At 38.0% G+C, this 23,058-nt stretch overlaps 2 protein-coding genes across 3 annotated transcripts in view; one reads left to right on the forward strand and one right to left on the reverse strand.

Annotated features, from left to right (window-relative positions):
• Nucleotides 1–23,058, forward strand: part of DDAH1 (dimethylarginine dimethylaminohydrolase 1) — a 155,750-nt gene that overhangs the window by 53,911 nt on the left and 78,781 nt on the right. The gene's annotated exons all lie outside the window — the stretch shown is intronic.
• LOC105738391 overlaps nt 19,028–23,058 on the reverse strand; it is a 124,081-nt gene continuing 120,050 nt past the window's right edge. The window contains exon 5 of the transcript XR_004032726.1: nt 19,028–20,523. The gene's annotated coding sequence lies outside the window, so the exon portion shown is untranslated. The remainder of the gene's footprint in view (nt 20,524–23,058) is intronic.

Here is a 23,058-nt window from a genome sequence, read left to right on the forward strand (position 1 = left end):
TTATAGGCAAAGGCATGGAAGGCTGTTTCCCTCTTGTAATGCAGACATCAACCCAACTACGATATGAGCAGAGGGCATAGAGGGAGCCAAGTTGGAGAGATATGACTGGCTTCTCCTGTCCTGACCTATAACCTGTACTCCACTCCTTTATCCACCACTAACATTGATTATGGGATAGGACCCATAGCATGGCAAGATAGCATTCCTGTTGCACCAGGAACCAAATCAAATGGACAGGAAAGCACGGATATGGGTACTGTGTTAAAAGGAGAAGTGACAGCATTCCTGAACACTGAAAAGGACATTTCCAACATCCGAAGAGGTGCTACATTTTCCAGCTTGCTAGAGAGAAAGGCTGAAAGATAAAAACTTTTGTTGACTTCCTCTGCAAACGAGCATTTAACTGAAAAATGTAAATGAAATTTTAAATACCAATGAAATGTGATGCCTTCTCCTGGTATTTGGTCCATAAATTATGTTGCACCAGAGTTTAGATCATAAAGTTCGCCCATTTCAGACCAAATTAATGGTCTTTTACTTTCTGTTCCTATAAATTATAAATACCCCAGATGTGTCAAATTGTGTAATAAAAAACAAATGAAAAGAAATTTGTTTTTTAAGGAATTTCATAAATTTCTTGTTTTACTGAGTTTTATTGGTCTCATTTTAGTGGGACAAAAAACAAATTAACCTTTCATGTTTTCACTTGTTACACTGTAGAGAGACCCTGAATTGTTGGGACAAAAAAGGGAAATGCTTTTCTTGGACCAATTTTTTGATTGGTCCACTTGCTGAGATAAGCCTCCTGCTGAATCAAATGTATGTTTTTGTGTTTGGTCTTGGATCTTATCTGCCTGCAGCAGCACCAAGCTTAATAGCAAATGAGGTTCAAAAACATGAAGCAGCTATTTCAGCCCCTTATCCTAATGTTTTCAAAGAGCTCTGTAGATTTGGTCATTATGCCCATCTTAATCAAACTGTCTGAAAGCTTATCTTCTGCCACCATTTCCTACAGACTTTCCGCAAAGCAACTATGATTTGTAATCGTTAGTAGAATGGTATGTGGTATGTAAATATATGTAATAATTATATTTCTAAAACAGTCTTTGAGACCATCTTTTAAAGCATCTCAACTTGACAATGAATTGCCTATTTTTAGTTTTCAAATCAGGGTATTTTTCAATTATCTTGCAGTTGATTTTCTAAATTCACTCTTCAATTCATGAGAGAAATGGCTTTTATAGGGCAAATAAATACATACTATTTGGGCGTTAGGACAGATATTATTTTATTCTTTTTGTATTGAATAATTTTGCAGGAAGATGCTGCTGATTACAAGGAGAGTTATACGTATTAAGATTGACAAAGAGAAATATTTTTAAGGCTTTTAGATTTCCCTAGAAGGAGGTAGGATTTACATTCCAAGTTTGATTTTCTTCAAAGGGATCCTGTTTGCTTAAATTCTCAGAAAATATTATTGGACTTCTCAGTCCACTGAGCTGTAAGAGTGGTGAAGAACCTGCCCTCAGGAAGGGACCTGTCAACATTTAGAGGGTGTGGGGGTGGTAATACTGCAGATGGAGACTGGCATGATGAAAGGGATGAGGCCTAGAACACAAGCATATCGAACCCACTTGCCTCTCTGTGAATGGGGCTCTTGCACACAGCCAGGCCTGGCTTCCCTCCCCGCTGTTCCCACTTGCCCAGCACAGTAGACTGATCTAGCCCTGCCAGGAGGCGGCTGTCCTTCGCCAGCGCCAACTCCTGGCTGCACACTGTGCTCCACAGAGCCTTCCAGCCCAGCCAGCTTGGCTGTCGGGGTCTCAGATTTCATCTCAAGGTGCCAGCAGAGTCCCTTCACTAAAATCATATTTTTTCACCTGACAATTTGATCATTTTACAGTTGGTGGGTTTCATCCACAAAAAATGGTCTTCTAAAAAGTAAAATCTAGTGTTGTCTTCATGATGTTATACGTAGGACCACTACCCGGTAAAAGCCACTGAGAGAACCTTGGTTAGAAAAACACTAGTTCATCCAGGTGCAGTAGTGGCTCATGCTTGTGATCCCACCTATTTGGGAGGCCAATGCAGACAGATTGCTTGAGCCTGGGAGTTCGAGACCAGCCTGGGCAACATGGCGAAACCCCGTCTCTACAAAAAAAAAACAAAAATTAGCTGGATGTGGTGGTGTGCACCTGTGGTCACAGCTACTCAAAAGACTGAGATGAGAGGATTGCTTGAGCCCACGGGGCAAAGGTTACAGTGAGCCATGATCATGCAGCTACACTCCAGCCTGGGCAACAGCGCAAGACCCTGTTTCAAAAAAAAAAAGAAAAGAAAAGAAAGGCACCAGTTCAGTTCAGTTGTCTGATCCACTCCAGGTCTGACCACACTATTCTAAATTCTTTCCTTTCCAGAAAATAGAGACAACTGTTTTTAAAATAAATATCTTTGGGAATATTATGAACTTTATGAACATTTCCCTGCGGATAATCAAACTAGTCAAATACTGTTTGTAGGCTGGGCATGGTGGCTCATGCCTGTAATCCCAACACTTTGGGAGGCCAAGGTGGCTGGATCACTTGAGGTCAGAAGTTTGAGACCAGCCTGGCCAACATGTTGAAACTCTGTCTCTACTAAAAATACAAAATTTAGCCGGTGTCATGGTGGATGCCTGTAGTCCCAGCTACTCATGAGGCTGAGGCAGGAGAATTGCTTGAACCCGGGAGTGAGACTCTGTCTCAAAAAAAAAAAAACCCAAAAAACAAAAACCAAATACTATATATAGAAGGAAACCAAAATCACAGTCACACAAAGACTGTGTTAAGACTTTGTTAGAGTGAAAGATTCAAAAAATTTATATTCTTTTTTCATAACTTGAAGTAAATTACATGCAAATATGTCCTAACATAAGCAAACTCAAAACTAAAAGTATGAACATCAGTATTAATAAATTAAGGGGTTATTTTATTTGCTTTTCTTTCTTTAATATTATTTGCTTTTCTAAAGCTTTCATGATATAGTTTGTGTAAGTAGATAATTCCTATGGTAGGATTCAGGAAGAATTTGATTCATTTTAAAATGTAGCTGACATATAACTTTTCATTTATTGAAAAGTGTACCTTCAGAATAGTGTTTTAAAACAACTGAAAAATTTAAAGAAAATAAAATGAATACCTGTATACTTATTACACAGATTAAAAAAATCAAAATTTAGAAGGCATCTGTGAACAATCCTCCCCACAGAGGTAACTACTCGTCTGAATTTTATGTCAACCTATTCCCTTGTTTTTCTTCATAATTTCATTACTTGTCTATTTCCCCCCCAAATAATATAGTGTTTCATTTTTTCTGTTTTTGAACTTTGCATAAATAGAATCATACTTTATATGTTTTTGTGTGACTTATTTTACTTAACATTACTGTATGATGTATTTCAGTGTATTAATATATTCAATTTTTCCTGCTGATTTATATTTGGATTGTTTTCTTGCTATTAATATTATGAGCAACCCTGCAATTAATAAACCGAAATATATCTCCTAGGTTACACATGCTAGAAATTCTCTCAGATATCTAGGAGTAGAGCTGGTTTGTAAAGTGTACAAGATTTTAAGCTATAGTAAGTACTGCTGAAATGGTTTTCAAGCATTTATGTTCTCGCAAGCAATGGGTAAAAGTGCCGCTTGGCCAGGTGCAGTGGTTCACACCTGTAATCCCAACACTTTGGGAGGCCGAGGTGGGTGGATCACGAGGTCAGGAGTTTGAGACCATTCTGGCCAACATAGTGAAACCCTGTCTCTACTAAAATTACAAAAAATTAGCTGGGTGTGGTGTCAGGTGCCTGTAATCCCAGCTACTCAGGAGGCTGAGGCAGGAGAATCACGTGAACTTGGGAGGCGGAGGTTGCAGCAAGCCGAGATGGCGCCATGGCACTCCAGCCTGGGTGACAGTGCGAGACTCCATCTCAAAAAAAAAAAAAAAGTGCCCCTTGTACCACATTCTCTCCAACACTTGAAATATTTGATTTTCGTTAAAGTCACGGGGGCCTTCCAAATTTTGATTTTAAAAATTTCCTTCTATTTTTTAAAAAACAAAACCATTGTGGTTTTCATTTTTCTTTCCCTGATTACCAGTGAGCTTGGGTATCTTTTCATATGTTTATGGGCCATTTGTGTTTTTGTTCATTCATCAAATGTTGTTTGAGTACATCCCGTGTGCCAGGCAGTCTTTGAGTCTCTCCTCCACTTTCAAAGAACAATAAAATAGAAGGAATAACTCAGAAACAACTCCACACATATATACAGGGCCATAACCCACAACAAAGAGAGCATTGTAGGTTAGTGGGTAAAGGAGAATCTCTCTCCTCCATTTCTTAGAAAGTGGAGGAGAAACACGGCACCTATCGATCAATTGCCCATTTTTCCATTGAGTTGTTTCTCTTTTTCAAAGGAATTCTTTATATGTTCTGGAAACATCCTTTGTTGATGTATGTGTTGCAAATACTGTGTCCAAGTTTGTGGCTTGCCTTTTTACTCTGTGGTACTTTTTGATGATGAGCCAGAGCTCTTAATTTTAATGTGGTCAGATCCTTTCCTTATATTGTCTTCTAAAAGCTTTAGCATTTTGCCTGTCATGTTTAAGACCTTACTTCCATTTGGAGTGTATTCTTATATATTGTGTGAGGATGGGATCCAATTTCCTTCTTTTTCTTGTTACCCACACCCTGTATGGAGAACTAACTCTCCTGGCACCATTATTGAACGGTCTGTCCTTTACCTGCTGATCTACAATGCTCTCTTTGTTGTGAGCTATAGCCCTATTTATGTGTGGATCTGTTTCTGGGTTCTAATCCTTCTATTTTATTGTTCTATTTGTCTCTCTCTATGCCAGTTCCACCATACCACTGTATTAATTACTCATCACAAGAAGAAAAGGATAACAGTAATTATTTTGAAAGTTAAATGTACAGTGCCTGACCTGATACATGTTAAGCATACAATAAATGTCATCTGTTATTATTTTAGAAGGGAACACATTTTCATATGTTGTTTTAAACAATATCTAAAATCTGTAGAGAATTAGTCAACATTCAATAGATATAACCACTTCTGTTTTTGCACTTGATATGAGTTACTGTAACTACCCAAAGACTTAAGAAATCCATACATTCAGTTACTGTTTTTGTCTTCTTCTGAAGTATGTTGGAAAAGATGAAAGATGGACTCTGTAATTTCTTTACTCATCCTCACTCTGCAGTCTCTTAGAAAGGTTAAATGAAGGAGGCTTGACTTTGATTGTTTTTCGGATTTGAATTTTGGAAAAGAAAATGATGCTGGAAGAATAAAGCAGCATATTTAGGAAAGACTTTCAGTGATAAATATCTGGAGTATCCTGTTTTCTATACCTTGCTTCTATGCCATATTTTACTTATTATAAACTACCTCAGGATCTTTGTTAAATAAACCCATTTATTTGATGAAGGAGAAGGAAGTGCCACATTTTAACTGTTACTGAAAGAAATGTTCTTTGCCCTGTTGGTCTTGGACTTCCACAAAATACTTGATTCCAGATGTTAAATTGTTTTTTTCAGAAGCCTTGTTAAAGGGCCAGAGCATTAGATTTTTGAAGGCATTTCCAAACCCCAGCTGATTATCACAACACACAGGAATCCAAACTTTCAAAACTTAGTTTTGGCTCTGAAGTGTATCAGCAGCTGCAAAAAATATGTGCTAAGGCACAGGTTCATAGGACTGGGATCTAGTGTCCTTAAATGGCAAAACTTTAAGTAAATTTCCTTTACTTTCCACTTATCATAGATGCAGTTCAGTTGTTTAAAGTGCACTAAATTTCCTTGATTCCACCAAAAGTAGTGAGAACTTGATAATGGTAATAGTCATGTAGCAGCCTGGTGTGTAGGTATTCACAGTAATGGATTTATTTTATGTTTTTCTCTGGCTATATATTTCTAGACTATATTAACAAAGTAACCCTCCCTCAAAAAAATTTATTTTTTGAGAGAGGGTCTTGCTCTGTCACCCAGGCTAGAGTACAGTGGCACGATCACAGCTCACTGATACCTCGACCTGCTAGGCTCAATCAATCCTCCCACCTTAGTCTCCCAAGTAGATGGGTCTAAAGGCGTGTACCACCATGCCCAGCTAATTTTTTAGTTTTCTGTAGAGACAAGGTCTTGCCATGTTACTCAGGCTGGTCTCAAACTCCTGGGCTCAAGCAATGTGCCTGTCTTGGCCTCTGTAAGTGCTGGGATTACAGGTGCGAGCCACCGTGCCTGGCCCTCAAAATATTTTATACATGCCATTTGCACTGTTCTTTAGACCAGTTCTCATCATTCTCTAGGGAACTACCTTGATGCTTTTCCAAGGATGAGGGGTACAAATGTCCTCTCAACAGATGCCTTCAACATGATGAAGCCAAAAAGAGGTGGGATTGGGGGAAATAAAGGGGAAGTTTTGGGCCATACTACACCAATTGGTAGTAAAGAAGAGGGGAAGACGTTCTCGGTGAAAGAGAACAAAGGCTTAGAGCCAGTAATGACCAAGAGACTTCAGTCACAGGAAGATCGTCTTGTGTTGAGTGAAGGGGTCATTGTGGTTTGCCATGAGGGCCTAGCTAGAAGAGGCAGATGAACAATTGTTAGAAGACCCTGAAAGATGAAATTCAGTGTGTTCCAACAGTAGACTGATTATTTCTGTGTTCATTTGTGTCACTTAACAAATAGCGTTAGAGCGTCTAGCCTGACGTAGTAGACTCTGACTCAATAAATTCCTGTAGTCACATGGAGTTGAATTATAAAGACAGTTTATAGTAAACAAGAGACTATCGCAGGCCTTAAAACCTTTCACATGTTTTAAGTTAATTTTTTAAAAAAATATTCTTTTCTCTGCCATTGGCACTATGCCTGGAATTTGGTACATGTAGGAATTTTAAAACTCAGTCCAATGCCTCTCTTAAATTCCACAAGTACATTCTATATCAGTGGGATAATTTAGACGGAAGTTCTGATGATATCAGTGGAGAAAATTCCTGCAGGCCTTGGTAGATTGGAGGTTCTGCTTTTATTCCTTTCTATATCCTCTTCCAGCTATTGATTGACCTCCACAGTGCTGAGGCTGAGGTGTCGGCTGACCTTTCTCTGGTTTCTCAAGATTCCTCCCTTTCAGAGCAGAAGCCAGCATGACCAGAATACTTCTAAGGAATCTGCAGCAGCAGCAGTCCCCATGGGGTGCCTCAGAATCATAGTGAAACACAGCATTTACCTTCAAATGGCTCAGCAGTTGCCATCATGGCAGCTATCAGGGACTGCAGATGTCTCTTTCACAGTCTTTATATTTAGGACCCAATAGAATTAATTGTCTGTTGTCCTGGCATCTGTATCTAGACAGATGTATACAGGACAGCCATTTTGCTAAGAGCTGAGGAGTCTAGAAATGAAAGACACAGTCCCTGCCCCCAGATGAGCTCATGTAGTTTGGTGTAGAAGACAGAAGGACAGCACAGCATGGTAGTGAACACAGTGTCAGTCCCCTCATCAGGGTCAAAACTTACTTTGTCAAGCAAGCGAGCATCCTACTTAAGGCAGGCCTGTTACCTTTCTAATTGTTTCTCTAATTATGTGAATTCCTCTGTTTGACCTACTTGACCTTAACACTTGTCGTTTGTTTTTTAAATATTACTCTAAGCTACTTACTGCAATTGTTCCAAATGTTTAATTTATTAATTCCAGGCAATTCATAACAATTTATTGCTATTTCTTAGACTCCTGCCTCACTGTCAACTGTTATTGGTCTGTTTCATGGATGACAGTGGTTAAATGTTTTCATATGCACTGCAGTCTTTTTTGTGATGCTGTGATAACTTGTGGGCTAGACTAAGATGGCTGGTCTGGATCCCTGCCAAGACACTCAGTCAGTGGACCTATGAAGAATATGCTTGGGTAGAGAGTTGGGTCTCAAGACATCATCTCAGCACCATGGATGAACAATGCTATCTACAACAGCCTACGACCTCTTTGATGGTTGACTCTACCCTTTTATACTGTCTCCCTCCCTCTTTCCTACACCTGTCATCAGAATGCCTGCTTCTTACAGGTTCATATTCCACCAGAAGCAAGGGGATATTTCTCATTGGCTTGTATACTTTGGCATTCTAGCAGGGAAGCAAATACTTATTTATGAGACAAACTTAAGTAAAATTGAGAATCAAAATATTCTTAGGACTAGGTCAAGCCAACTACTACAAAATCATCTTTAAAAATTTATTCAAATTATGTGTTTTAAGCTCAATTATACTCAGTACCTGAACCCCAGAATATTCAATGTTAATCTCATTTCCTTTTTTTTTTTTTTTTTGAGGCAGAGCTTCACTCCTATTGCAGGCTGGAGTGCAATGGTGCCATCTCGGCTCACCACAACCTCCACCTCCCAGGTTCAAGTGATTCTCCTGCCTCAGCCTCCCAAATACCTGGGATTACATGCATGTGCCACCATGCCCAGCTAATTTTGTATTTTTAGTTGAGATGGGGTTTCTTCATGTTGGTCAGGCTGGTCTCAAACTCCTGAACTCAGGTGATCCGCCCGCCTCAGCCTCCCAAAGTGCTGAGATTACAGGCATGAGTCACCATGCCCAGCCTCATTTCCTTTTTCTCAAAAAGAGATAAACATTATTACATTTTAAGGAAATTTCTGTAGATCTATTTTTTTCCCCTTGAGAAAGGGTCTCACTCTGTTGCTGAGGCTGGAGTGTAGGGGCATGATCACAGCTCACTGCAGTCTCCACCTCCCGAGCTCAGGCGATTATCCCACCTTGGCCTCCCGTGTAGCTGAGACTACAGGTGCTTGCCAGTATGCCTGGCTAATTTTTGTATTTTTTGTAGAGATGGGGTTGTGCCATGTTGCCCAGGCTGGTCTTGAACTCCTGGGCTCAAGTGATCCTCCCGCCTCAGCCTCCCAAAGTGCTGGGATTACAGGCCTGAGCCACTGTGCTCAGCTAATCTATAATTTTATAATCTCTTGATATATACATAAGGAGAATTTTTATGATTACAATTGGCTTTGGATCTTCCCAATTAACTTGCAGTCCAACAATTCAAGTAGGGCTGAGGACTAGTATAGCAATGAGCTATGACTGATAACTTAAGATTTGACAAAAACTTTAGCATAGGTGCTTCACAATTGATTTTTAACTAATATGTACAATTTCTAATAAATAAAGTTGAAAACATATATGCATTACAAATAATGCTGAAACAGCATGAAATGCTATTATAGAGATGAGTGCAACCTGCTTTGGGAGCACAGAAGAAGTAAATCCCTGCTGTGGAAGTCAGGTAGCCCTTCACCAAAGAGGCAATGTTGAAGCCGGTCTAGAGCAACAAGCAGGAGATCCAGGTGGAAAAAGGTAAAGGACGTTTTAGGCAGTATGTGAAAAAGCATAGAAGTGTGACATAGAATCTCCACAGACCAGTAGGAAGTTTGATGTGACTAGAACTTAAAGTAACAGGAGAAAAATTAGGAAGTTAGACTGTGAATGTCAGGTTGAGATGATTACACTTTGTCCTGTATTGTCATTTAAGGGAAAATAATGAAGGTGTTTCATTTGGGCAGTGATATGATCAGATCTTTCTCTTTGGGAATATCTCTGCTGTGGATTAGCAGTTCAAGACACTAGACTCAAGAAAACCACATAGGGGTTCCTGCAATAGTTCATACCAGAAATGTGGAAAGTCTAGACCAGGGGTGTCCAATCTTTTGGCTTCCCTGGGCCACGTTGGAAGAAGAAAAATTGTCTTGGGCCACACATGTAATGCACCAAGACTAACAATAGCTGGTGAGCTAAAAAAAAAAAAACATCAAAAAAATCTCATAATGTTTTAAGAAAGTTTATGAATTTGTGTTCGGCTGCATTCAAAGCCATCCTGGGCTGCATGTGGCATGCAGGTTGTGGACTGGACAAGTTTGGTCTAGACTATCAGTTACTGTGGGAATGGAAAGGAGGTGAAGTTGGAAGGTCTTGAAGAGTTAGACTGTTACCCCCCTGAGGGCAGGAACCATGTGTGTTCTATTCAGCTTTGACCCATAAAGCTCTCTACTCCTCTGCTCCAAGTGACAAGGCCCCTTTCTGGCAAGATTCCCATCATATTCGTCTTACTACTTGGATTTTAGCATCCAGTGTAACAAGCCCATTCATTGCCTCTGGTGCTATTGGATACATATAATTGTCAAGAGTGAAGTAAGTTAAAAAAAATAGGCTAAATTTCTTCACTCATTCGTACTTTTCCATATGCTGTTTTGTTCTATATGACCATCTAGGTTATGCTGGAAGAACAGCTGTATTTTTAGTGGATGTGTATAACTTGCCCCATTTCAGAAAGTAAGCTAACACTGGGACATACTTTTTAGCAATTTTAAAAATGAAATGGATTCAAATGTACAGGTATGAAAAGATTTCCAAGAAGTACTTTTTTTTTAAAGTAAGATATAGAACAATATGCGATAATATATTAAACAGGGAAAACATGTAAATCAAAATGATATACTTTTATGTATTCATTTAATCATTGAAATGCTCCACAAAACAATATGAAAAGGAGTACTTCAAATTGATAAACATGGTTACCTCTGGGGTGGAGCAGGGAATTGTTCAGTTAATCCTGAATATTTTACCACAAAAAGATAAAAAAAGAAGAGGGAGAAGGAGAAAAAGGTAAGGGGAAAGATGAAGAAGAAGTAAAGCAGACAAAAGCACAGCTCTTTCAAGGCAGAACGTTCCTTGCTCTATGCTTACATTTGTGAAGGGCAAAAGAAACTAGGAAGTATATCTTTGTTCACCACTGGGAAACAAGGATTTGGTTTCATGGATTATTTTTATTATAGCTGCTGAAGTTGTGAGTGATAAAGTAGTGCAGTGTGTCTAATACTCAATTTTAAACTAGAATATCCATTTGTAAACCTGGGCCTGCACTTGATTTGAATACCTATGAACACAAGCCAACAATTTAAAATTCCACATGCATGGTCTTCCAGTTCTAAAGCAGGAGAAATAATACTTGCCCCTAAAAAGTATGTTGAGGAGACCAATGACAGATGTAACCAAAAGAGCCGAGATCTTTTGGATTTTATATAAATATAAGCTAGGATGTCCTGGTATATATAATCTTTACATATATGCACAAACTTAGAGACACGGGGTATCTGTTGCATAATGTTTACCAATTTTAAATGCACAAATTATTGTTTAGGGTAATGTTTCATAACCCTTGGGTCAATATTACCAAAAACCAACAATCAGTTCTTTCAGTTTGGGATTTCAAAAAGCCTCCTTTCAGATTTAAATTGAATAGGAAACCATTATTTTTAGTGCTTAAAAACACGGTGGTGTCCCCTTAGAAACCTCCAATTAGTAGCAGCCATTGTCTAATTAGGTGAAAATAATAATCTATCGATTGTTATAAAAGCAAGATATTATAATTCAAGTGTGTTTCCAGATGCCAGTGAATTGCTGGAAAGCTGCAAGTTTAACTTTCCGCTCTGATAGAGTTTTAAAAGAGGTCAGGGTACATTTTACCATAGTGTCTAGCAATGTGAGTTTATTCAGACCTTTTGGCAGACATTCCTGCACACTCAAGCTAAATCAATGAATCATCCATTGTTGGCCAGCTCCGCTCTCAGTTGCTAAGAGATTTTTTCAAGCATACTGAGGCTTTATTCTACATGGTCTGTAAAAAGGGCAAACTGTATTAAATTTTAAAATGTCTCATCTTTCCTAAATTAGTAATTAAAATTTTACCCAGAACTTTAATACTGGGGCAATGGGAAAGTCTGTGTGCAGCTGGAGGCCTTTCTGCTTGGGAAAATACGTGAGAAAACTTCCTGCTCATAACTCTTCAGAAATATGTGTGTGGAGGAAATGGAAACATTTAAAAAGTGGACACATGAAAAACAAAAACTCAAGGAGGAAGGTCTAAACTCTCTTAAAGAAATATAATGTGTTTTTGTTCTTATATATTTCAAATAAAAGAGATTTTCTTTAAATTTCATTAAATATACTCTAATTTTCCTTGTTTCTCTTTGAGTCATAAAGGCCATTGTAATTTAGCATTTTATTTTAAAGCTTTAATATAATAGTTTTTTAATATAAAAATTTAAAACTACCATGAAATAAAGGAATGTAATTTTTTCAGCTTGCCCTTTATGAATGTTTATAGTATATTCTGTTCTCTATACGTAATAACAGTGCTTCGTATACTCAAAAACTAAAGGAGTAGATTTTTACGTGTTCTCACCACAAATAAATGATCAGTATATGAGGTAAGCCATATGCCTGATTCAGCCATTCCACAATGTATACATATTTCAAAGCGTAATGCTGTATGCCATAAATATACACAATTTTTGTTAATTAAAAAATTAATTTTTTAAAAAAGTATATTATGTTCTATATGTATCCTTCTTGAATATTTCAAGTTTTAAAACACAATAGTTGTTTCATTTCTTTTCTCTTTGGACTTAATGATGATTTCACATTATAGAGAATCTCATAATTTATCATAGAGGTTACTATTTCATTTTGCTGAGAGGACGGGGATAATTTGGACTACAAATTTAAAAAGAGAAAGAAACCAAGTGTAATGTATCTTAAAGAAATATTTTTAAGTTTATTGGATCCAGATGTAGTGATGTGGAAAGCTTGTCTTCTGTATTTCTTAGTTTCTCAAGATAAAAGAAATTCTATTTCATAAATCTCCATGAGGACTGTATCAAATATTCTAAAAGAAGCTGTTGAGATAGAACGTGGCTTTGGAATTGGACAGGCCTGGTTGCTCCATGTTCTAGACAGTGTGGCCTTGAACAAATTATTCCTCATCTTTGGGCTCCAACTTTCACGTTTATAAAGTAAACATAATAATGCACACCACCATGGGTGGTTATGGAATTCAAATGAGGAAACATGGTAGGTAGCCCTGGCACATAGTGGGTCCTGGATAACTGTCAGTTCTTAGCTTCTTTAAAACTGTTGGAGGCTAATATCCGTGTGCTCTTAAATACAACCAAACCTCTTTAAGTTGGCAACATAAGTGTTTGGTCTTACTTCTAATTTCAAAAGAAATGTATTCGAGTGAGTGGCTGAGAGCATTCATTACATGAGGGCAGCTTGGAATAAGAGAACAGGGGATAGTCTTGCACCTTGGCCTTCTCTCTTGCAGAGAAACAAAACATTTGTGATTCTTGGGTTCTTGTCTCCCCTCTCTGTCTGAGGCTCTCTCTTTTTCATAGAGGACTCCGCCTTCCCTCAAGACTTGTATTCCAACATGCTATCTCCAGTTTACTATTCACTGCTGTAAAGCAGGGCTTTTTTGGGGGGGGCACTTTTTAGATCCAGCCAAGGACCAAGTCTTTCCCAGCCAAATGCAGAGCAGGGAATGGACCATGCCTTGGTACTGCCCCTGCTCCTGTTGATCCAGAACACGACTTTTTAAGACTTTAAGCTTACAGAAAAAATAAGGTGTGACCTCCATTTACATGCTTAAGCGTCCTGACACCTGTGTTTATTTAAAGGAACCATCTCCGTGTCTGTACTCACAACCTGATGATGCACGCTGTCTATAGAACCACGTACAGTGTTTTTTACAGGAAGTTTTTTAATAGCAGAGAAAAACAAGATCTTCTCCTCAGATGCTTGACTATTTCCCTCTGTAATCTTAGGTATAGTTTAAACCCTATTTCCTTTAGGTAATATTTGTTATATTAGATGTTGGAGGCTAATATCAGCTAATAAATAGACCCATGTGGCCTATTTATTGAATTAAACTGAAGAGAATTGCTAGCATGTCTGCTGTTAGGATACAGTAGTATGAAGTGGCAGCTACATAAAACTGATTACTGTGGTGGCCCCTGCATAAGGGGAGAAGGCCTCATACAACTCAACAGTGATATCAGCAAAATAACATGTCTATCCTTGTCAAGAGAGAAAACAGGGTTGAAAATGACAGAATGAAGATGTAATACTCAAGCTTTCTCGGGCGGATTGTAGAGTCTGGCAAAAATGAAGCAAAACAAAACCCAAAGGAAAGAAGTTTAGATTTAATGCCTAAAGAAATGGCGTTCCCTTAAAGAAAGTCCACATGAACTGACTTAAGTTGCAGTGATGGGTCAGTGAGAACAGTACATATAGCAACTCCTGTGGCCTTCTGTTAGAGCTTCACCTTGCAATTGTAATTTTTATATAACTCAACTTGAGAGAGAGAGAAAGACAGACAGAGAATTTCCCTCACTTTCTGAATCATGGCTCAGAAGTGTGTTATAAAACACCAAGAACGGAAAAGCTATTACGTGGAATATAAAGAAATACTTGAGTCTACAATATCATTGAACTCTTGGATTCAGTTTCAGCAGACATGCTCTGTATTCCCACAAGAGTCTGGAAAATGAACTCCTATTTTTTTTTCTGTCTGGAGCTGCAGTTAGTGTTATTATTTGCTCCATGGCTCAATCCGGGTCAGACTGTTCTTCAGTAACACAGGTGGATGTTAAAACAGGGAATCTGTTGAAAAGATTGTGGAGGAACTGCTTCCCAAAAGCAGTTCTGGATGGCAATTTGATGGCAGTCAGCTATGGTAAGGACAAATGAAGCTTAGCAGTACCTTCTAGAATGTGGTCTTCAGGCTTTGTCAACTGCAATCCTACAGGCAGAAGTTTCATGTATAATGGGTCAATATGAACTGGTGGCATCTTCTAAGAAGTGGATTCTAGAAATGGAGGTCATTAAGTGCTCAATACTTGCGAATTGTAATGTTGATCTGCATTTTTCTGTTTAGCTTTATTTGTGAAATATATGTAGTTCTTAAAGAAAAATTCCAGAAGCCTTTTTTCTTTCGTATGGGCTTAAAAATATTTTAGAAACTTGTTAAAAACTAGTTATAGAAATATTCATTATCCTACTAAAAGTGGCAGGAGGAATATAGTTATGATTTAAGATACAGAAATTGTTTTGTACTAATGTGTTTTATTGTCAGCAGTTACATTGTTAAAATGTAACAAGTAAATTTTGCCAAGAGTACAACATGTATCCATTTGTAAGTAAGCACACAGGGAAAACAATATTTTAAATGTTCTACTCATTGGATTATTTTTCTAGTAAACAACTTGACATAAAATAGACTGAAACATCCATTTATTTTAACAACTATGTTAAATTACAGATTAATGGTCCAAAATAAAATTTGAACTGGTTTAATACATAATTCCGTTTTAGGGGAAAATAGATCTTTCTCCAACTGAGAATAGACTATATATTTTTTCTTTTGTGAATAACTTATTTTACCCTTAATAAGTTTAGGACTTGCCTGAACCACAGCCAGCCTTAAGAATCCTTTGTTCAGAAATGTTCAGCGTTATATTGACTAAGGAGCAACTTGGGGGTTGAAAAATAGATCACTATTTCAGTTTCTGACTTTAGACTATTTTTAAAGTAAAGTGCTGAGAGTTCCAACTGAAAACTTGCAAATGCTCCAGGACACTGTGCCTGGAAATAAGATTCCTGAAGAGTAGAGCCTAGGGATGTTTAGGCAACCCTTACAGAAACAAGCCTTCAAGTACATTTTAAGTACAATGTGTCTCGCACGTTTTGAATGATTCTTTTCAGATTTTTTTTTTTGGATATAACTATTCTGTTTTACTTTACATACATATATATACATACACATATAGCAAATACACATATATGTATATGTGTATGTATATATGTGTACATGTGTGTTTGCGTATGTGTACACACACATATATATTCACATATATATATTCATATGTATATGTATATATGTGGTAAATCTAGGAGTTTACATATCCAAGGGAAAATTTCCCTCAAACTTGCGATTGTTACTCACCAGATCAAACATTAGCGGTCCCTAAGGGACAGTCCAAGTCCACAGCCAACACACACAGATCCCTTCTTATCGCTTGGAACAGACACTCCTCCATGGGTACATACCCAGCATTAAGAAAACAGGTATCTGTTGAGGTTAAACTAATATTTTTGGAGGAAAAAATGAGAATTGTCAGAAGATTTCTTTTTTTTTTTTTTTTTTTTTTGAGATGGAGTCTCGCTCTGTCACGCAGGCTGGAGAGCAGTGGCGCTATCTCAGCTCACTGCAAGCTCTGCCTCCCGGGTTCACGCCATTCTCCTGCCCTCAGCCTCCCAAGTAGCTGGGACTACGGGTGCCCACCACCATGCCTGGCTAATTTTTTGTATTTTTAGTAGAGACGGGGTTTCACCATGTTGGCCAGGATTGTCTCGATCTCCTGACCTTGTGATCCACCGCCTCGGCCTCCCAAAGTGCTGGGATTACAGGCGTGAGCCACCATGTCTGGCCAGAAGATTTTTATTAATTGTGTTTTCTAGAAATGTAATCTTAGTTCAGCTATATTTACCAGAAAAATATACAAAGCATTTTTATATCTTAGTATTTGTAACTGAAATTATACATTTCTGAAGAAAATATCAAATCTGAGATAAAAACAGCATGGTAAATTAATTTGTACTGAAAATATTTTTGAAAATATTTTGTCTATAAAAATAGTTTGACAAGTAGCCTTATTTGCTATATAGTTGAAAGACTCTGCTTGAAGAAAAGCATTCACACTTAGACCCTGGCTAGAAGAAAGAAATTGGAGGCAGATTTTTAAAAAGACTATACTTTCAGGTCTGGGCACAGTGGCTCACACCTGTAATCCCAGCACTTTGAGAGGCCAAGGCAGGAGGATCACTGAGGCTAAGAGTTCAAGATAAACCTGGGCTATGTAGTGAGACCCTGCCTCTACGAAAAAAAAAAAAAATTAAAAGTATTAGCTGGGAGTGGTGGTTGTGTACCTATAGTCTTAGCCATTTTGAGGGGCTGAGGCAGGAAGATTGCTTGAGCCCAAGAGTTTGAGGCTGTAGTGAGCTGTGATTGCAGCACTGCACTCTAGCCTGGGTGACATAGCAAGACCCTGTCTCTAAAAAAAATAGTTAAAGTAAAATAAAATACATTGCCTTCAGAACACATTAAAAAGGAACTAGATGCAAAATAGTTTTGAAAATGTTTTCTTTCAAGTAAGATAGTAATTGTGCTTCTTTTTAAAACAAAATTATATGTAACTGAAAATCTAATTCCACAGTTCAATAATAGGAATTTTAAAAGAGCTCAAAAGCTGCTTCTTAAGTCAGGTGCAGTGGCTCATGCCTATAATCCTAGCACTTTGGGAGGCCGAGGTGGGTGGATCACTTGAGTGCAGGAGTTTGAGACCAGCCTGGACAATGTGGTGAAACCCTATCTCTACAAAAAAATTGTTAAAAATTAGCTGGGCATGGTAGTGTGCGCCTGTAGTCCCAGCTACTTGGGAGGCTGAGATGGGAGGATTGCTTGGGCCCAGGAGATCAAGGTGACAGTGGACCTTGGTCATGCGACTGTACTCCAGCACGGGCAATAGAGTGAAACCCTCTCTCAAAAAAAAAAAAAAGAAAAAGAAAAAGAAAAGCTTTGTCTCTTAAAATCCAAGGTAAAATTATATTTCATCCTCATTACAACTCTTTTTCCTAAAAGTAAATATAAACCATGCTATTCTGTATGTGCTATTTAGACTATCTTTATCTGATGTATTTAGTCATTCTCTACTGCTCCAAGGAAGTGAATAAATCCAGATAAAAAGAAGATACCAATAATGAAATATTTCACTTTTCATGAATGTTTTCATAGTAGGCCTTCTTCATTTTAGAACTGTAACCTGTTGGAAAAAAGGATTGATTCCTGTAATTTTATTGCTAGACTCTGTCAAGGCAGTGTGTTATGAAAGCTACTTGAGCAGCACCAAGATCGCCTTTTAATGATGAGAGATAGTGTTAGTCTGCTGTACTCAAAAGTGTTCACTCTTTAGCCCAATGTTCTGGTATTATATAAAGCTTTAGAAACCCTGGACATTTGCCTACAATGTCTTTGAAGAAGGCAATCACATTGTGGGCATGGATCATATCTCTCTGCTTACATTTTTATGGTTTTCATTTATGTACCATTGTACTGCAGAAGGGATAGAAGGCAGCTTGGAAGGATATATATATAATAAAGGTAGAACCAATCAAAAGATGGATATAGGAATAAGATAAAATGATTACCATTAGGTGGCCAGGAACACAGTATATGATCTACACACTGTTACAGATGGGTCACAAATTCCACTGAAAGCTTTCTAACCACCAGCATAAAGAAGTGAACCTGGTAGGTATTTTAGTCTATGAGGGCCTAAAGATACAGGCAGGTCAGATTCTGAGAAGTGAAAATGTGATTACTGCTAAGCTCAGAGAAAAATCTCTTCCTGGGGATCCCATGTGGACAGTGTGTAATGATATAAATAGCATCATCTACCACATTTTTACCAGTAGGTACAGTTCAGTTAATTCAATATTATAGAAAGTAAACTCTTAATTAGATGTACATTTTAGAATTTCTGCAAGAGTAGGCCAGGCACAGTGGCTCACGTCATAATCCCAGCACTTTGGGAAGCCCAGGTAGGCAGATCACCTGAGATCGGGAAGTCAAGACCAGCTTGGCCAACATGGCAAAACCCTCTCTCTACTAAAAATACAAAAAAACAAACAAAAAAAAGCTAGGCATGGTGGCACACACCTGTAATCCCAGCTACTCGGGAGATTGAGGCAGGAGAATTGCTTGAACTCAGGAGGTGGAGGTTTGCAGTGAGTCGAGATTGCACCACTGTACCTCCAGCCTGGGCAACAGATTGAGACTCCATCTCAAAAAAAAAAAAAAAGAAAAGAAAAGAATTTCTGCAAGAGTAGACTATGTGTCCTTCAGGCAGTCCTCCCTGATTGTTTTTGATAAATAATGCCACTGAGCTCAAGGTTTTTTTGCTAAACAATTGGCTGGGATGCAGCAAAACAAGGCCAAGATTCTCCAAAGAAAAAAATATTTGAGTCTACTTGGGCATTTCAAAAACAAAATTACAATATATTTGGTTTTAAAGATCATGGTTGGCTTTATTGCAATTCTAGAATCAGGCAACATTTTATGCCATAAAATACAATAAATTTGCCAGTGAGTTGAACAGAAGGGGTTGGTTTTATAGACGGAAAGGGCTAAGGAAAGCAAAAATGAAGAACAAAAAACAGATTGATTATTTCGAAGTTACTTTCCTTGAAAGGCAGGGACAGGGAGGCAGAAAAATGGAAAGAGTGGTTAGCATCAGGTTACTTTTAAGGATTAAAACAGAGGGAATTATTATCCTACTGATTGAAGATTGAAATTGGCCTATTTGGGAAATTGGCTGCTATCTCTCTCTCCTGCTTTCTTGGAATGTTATATAACAACTTAGTTTCAGTTTGGTGATGTGGAACTTCAGCATGGATAACTCCATTTTGATTTTTAGTCAAATCTGTTGGGGCCTAATGCAGGAGCTGTGGGGCCTAGTGCAGAAGCTTAGTCCAAAACAGTGGCCTCCTATATTTTTTATTTAATGATTTTCCCCTTTCAGTCATGCTTTCACCTGGGTGAGTGCACGACCAAAACTAAGGGCATTAGTGCTACTCTTATCATCATGTTGGGTTTCTGGTCTCTACAAGTCATTCATAGGTCATGGTGCACTCATCGTCATGCATTTCTTTGAGTTTTTGTCATTCCAACAGAAAAGAGACTCTTTGGTGTTTGATGAATGGCTGTGTGCAACCTTTAAAACTTTTTGAGAGGATATAGTGTACCAGAGAAACTACTATTATGACTATCAAAAGGATAATGCCAGGAGTTTGGAGTATGCTCCTTTATCTAGGATCCCCGTAAACTAAGCCAGCTGAAATTAAATAGATCAAAGAATGAGCCAGGCCGGATACTCATTATATCTATTGGTAACAAGAAGTATTAGCAATTGCACAGATTTCTCCCTATTCAGTTAGTCGGTAGCAATTCTATCATATAGCATTCCAGGAATAGGTTAAATTAAAGCAGACAGTACTAACTCTATAAAAGAGATCACTAGTAAAATTTGAACAAACAGTTGCATTAGGGATGTTGCTGAAGTTACCCACTAGGTGGACTAAAGGATCTCAGGTTTTTTAAAGATTCAGATTTGACATAACAGATTCAACATGCTGTCAGATTACTCACAAAAACTAAGGATTGTGAAACTTTAACCATAGCCTTATTCTGCCAAGTGAAAGAAGTAGGCATAAGCAAGGAAAAATTAAGAGGGGTAAGAATATCATAAGAAGTCTTCGTCTGATGGCCTTGGGAAAAGCTGTCCCCGGCATGCAGTTAGCAAATTCTCATCCCGGTTTGCAGTTTGAATGTCCCTGGTTGTGGCGTTAGATATTCTGGTGAACTCTGTATGGCACACACATCACACATGAGACTTGTCCCTTGAGATTTATATCAAGTTGTCCAGCTTAGCACTTTTGCTCTTAGTTGAAGAGTTGAAGCTAGATACTGGAGGTAGTGCACTAAAAGAATTCAGGATCCAGTCCAGTCTAGGGAAAAAGTGAACAAGGCTACAATCTACTGAAAGGTATTATAGTTTTTCTTTTGCAACATAATTTTTCTGTCTATAATCACCCCCATTTCTACCAAAGATAATCAGAGTAAGACTAATGTGTTTGCAAAATAAGTTTCGTCTCATTAAACTTCACCTGATTATTTTATATATAAGTACAGCAAGAATAACCACACAGTTCTTTTTAAATTTGCTTTGCTGGAAATTTTGACAAAGAATCTCAGATTAGACTTTTAAAAACCTCTCATCACTAGGAAGCCAAACCAAGGCCGACATCAGACCTTGTCTATGGTTATCTAGTGTCTTGAGGTTCCTAGGCCTGCCAGGAAGTGACAACTTTTTACTCACTCACTGTAATGCTGTGTGGAAGTCCATTTTGTGTTGCTTTAGAGGAATATGTGAGACTGGGTAATTTATGGAAAAAAAAGAGGTTTATTTGGCTTACAGCTCTGCAGGCTGTATAAGAAGCATGGCACCAGCATCTCCTCAATTTCCGGTGAGGGCCTCAGAAAGCTTTTACTTATGGTAGGAGGCTAGGGGAGTCAGTAGAGTCACATAGTGAGAGAGGCCTCCCACCAGGCCCCACCTTCAACACTGGGGATCAGATTTCAGGGTGAGATTTAGAGGGGATAAACATCCAAACTGTATCACACTGGGAATCCTTGAAGCAAGGCATTCTATTAATTCTCAAATATTACATTTCACTCAAAGCCTTGGTAATTAAACCAGTGTTTCCAATTGTACTGTGTAATACAGAGAGCAAATTCTTATTGAGCTTATGAAAATAATCATATTAAGGAGAAAGATGGAATGTTTCAATTTTTGTTTATAAAAGTATACTCTACCAAACTGTTGTGAGCTAGAGATAGCTTTAAAAAATCGTTTTCTTAAATCTGGAAAATAAAACATTAAGAGAACCAGCAATGTTTTAAATAAAAAAGCAATAAAAACCCATACTTTTTCCTTATCAGTTTTTCAGTCTAATGTAATTAATTCTTGCTCTGTTTGATCTTAGTTGATAGTTTCACTAATCTACCAGTTTCTTTCTTAGAGTTCTACAAATTCTTACCCAATCCAGTGCTATCTCAAAGTTATCACAAACCTGTACTTGTCAGAATTTTTTCCATTCTTTCCATGAACTTCTTTGAAGATTATAGTTTTTTTCAAAAAGCTTTCAGAACAGCATCAGAATAAAGCAATTAGCTGAGGACAATAAGACTTAAAATAGCCATCATTGAAAACCTGATGAGAGTCCATAATGATGCAGCTGACAAAGAAATTGTGTTATTTCTATGGCATACAACATTTTAACGTAATAACCAAAATTATGATTGATTTCTAGAAATTTAATGCAATTTTGAAAAAACTTTTTTTTTTTTTTTTTTTTTAAGACAGGGTCTCACACTGTCACCCAGCCTGGAGTGCAGTGATGTGATCATAGCTCACTACAGCCTCTGCCTCCTAGGCTCAGGCGATCCTCCCACCTCTCAGCCTCCCTAGTAGCTAGGACTACACCTGTGTGCCACCGTGCCTGGCTTCTCTTTGTATTTCTTGTAGCAGTAGGGTTTTACCGTGTTGCCCAGGGTGGTCTTGAACTCCCGGACTCAAGCAGTCTGCCCACTTCAGCCTCCCAAAGTGCAGGAATTGAAGGTGTGAGCCACCACCCCTGGCCTGAATAAATATTTTAATATCCTATCTATACAAATGTAAGGAAAAGACGGTTAAACATTATTTCTTATTGACAATATTTCCTATATAATTTAACATATCAAATAAACCTAATTGGTTTAATATCTCTCTTTTGGACTTCCAGGTGGCTGTGGTTTGGATGTTTGTCCCCCAAATCTCATGTTGAAATTTGATCCCCAATGCTGGAGGTGGGGCTTAATGGGAGGTATTTGGGTGATGGGGATGGATCCCTCATGAATGGCTTGGTGTGTTCTTTGCGATGAGTGAGTTTCCATTCTGTTAGTTCCTGTGAGAGCTGGTTGTTTAAAAGAGCCTGTCACCTCCCCACTCCTCTCTTGCTCCCTCTGTGGCCATGTGATCTCTGTACTGTGATTCCCTTTTGCTTTCTGCCGTAAGTGGAAGCTTCCTGAGGCTTTTGTCAGATGCCCAGTCTTCCAGCCAGCAAAACTGTGAGTCAAGTAAACCTCTTTTCTTCATAAATTATCCAGCCTTAGGTATTCCTTTATAGCAACTCTAAAGGGACTAAGACAAGGAGACTTAAAATTTCATTTCAGGAAGTTTGTCAAAAAGATTCAAACACTTGATCAAAAATAGGATCACATTTTTGATCACGTGTTTGAATATAATACTCATTTAGCCACAGTGATAATTAAAATACTTCAAAAGAAGTTACATAGCTGTAGAAAATCTTAACTCTTATAATAAAGAGGAGACTCAGTTTTCCTAAGTAATTAATGACCTAAGAAAGAAAACATGAAGCACAGAAATTATTTTGACAAAATACAGAATCTTTCTTTTGTAGGCCACATACCTAAAAAGTCTC

The sequence above is a fragment of the Nomascus leucogenys genome, chromosome 12 (assembly GCF_006542625.1).
Source record: "Nomascus leucogenys isolate Asia chromosome 12, Asia_NLE_v1, whole genome shotgun sequence".
Taxonomy (NCBI): Eukaryota; Metazoa; Chordata; class Mammalia; order Primates; family Hylobatidae; genus Nomascus; species Nomascus leucogenys.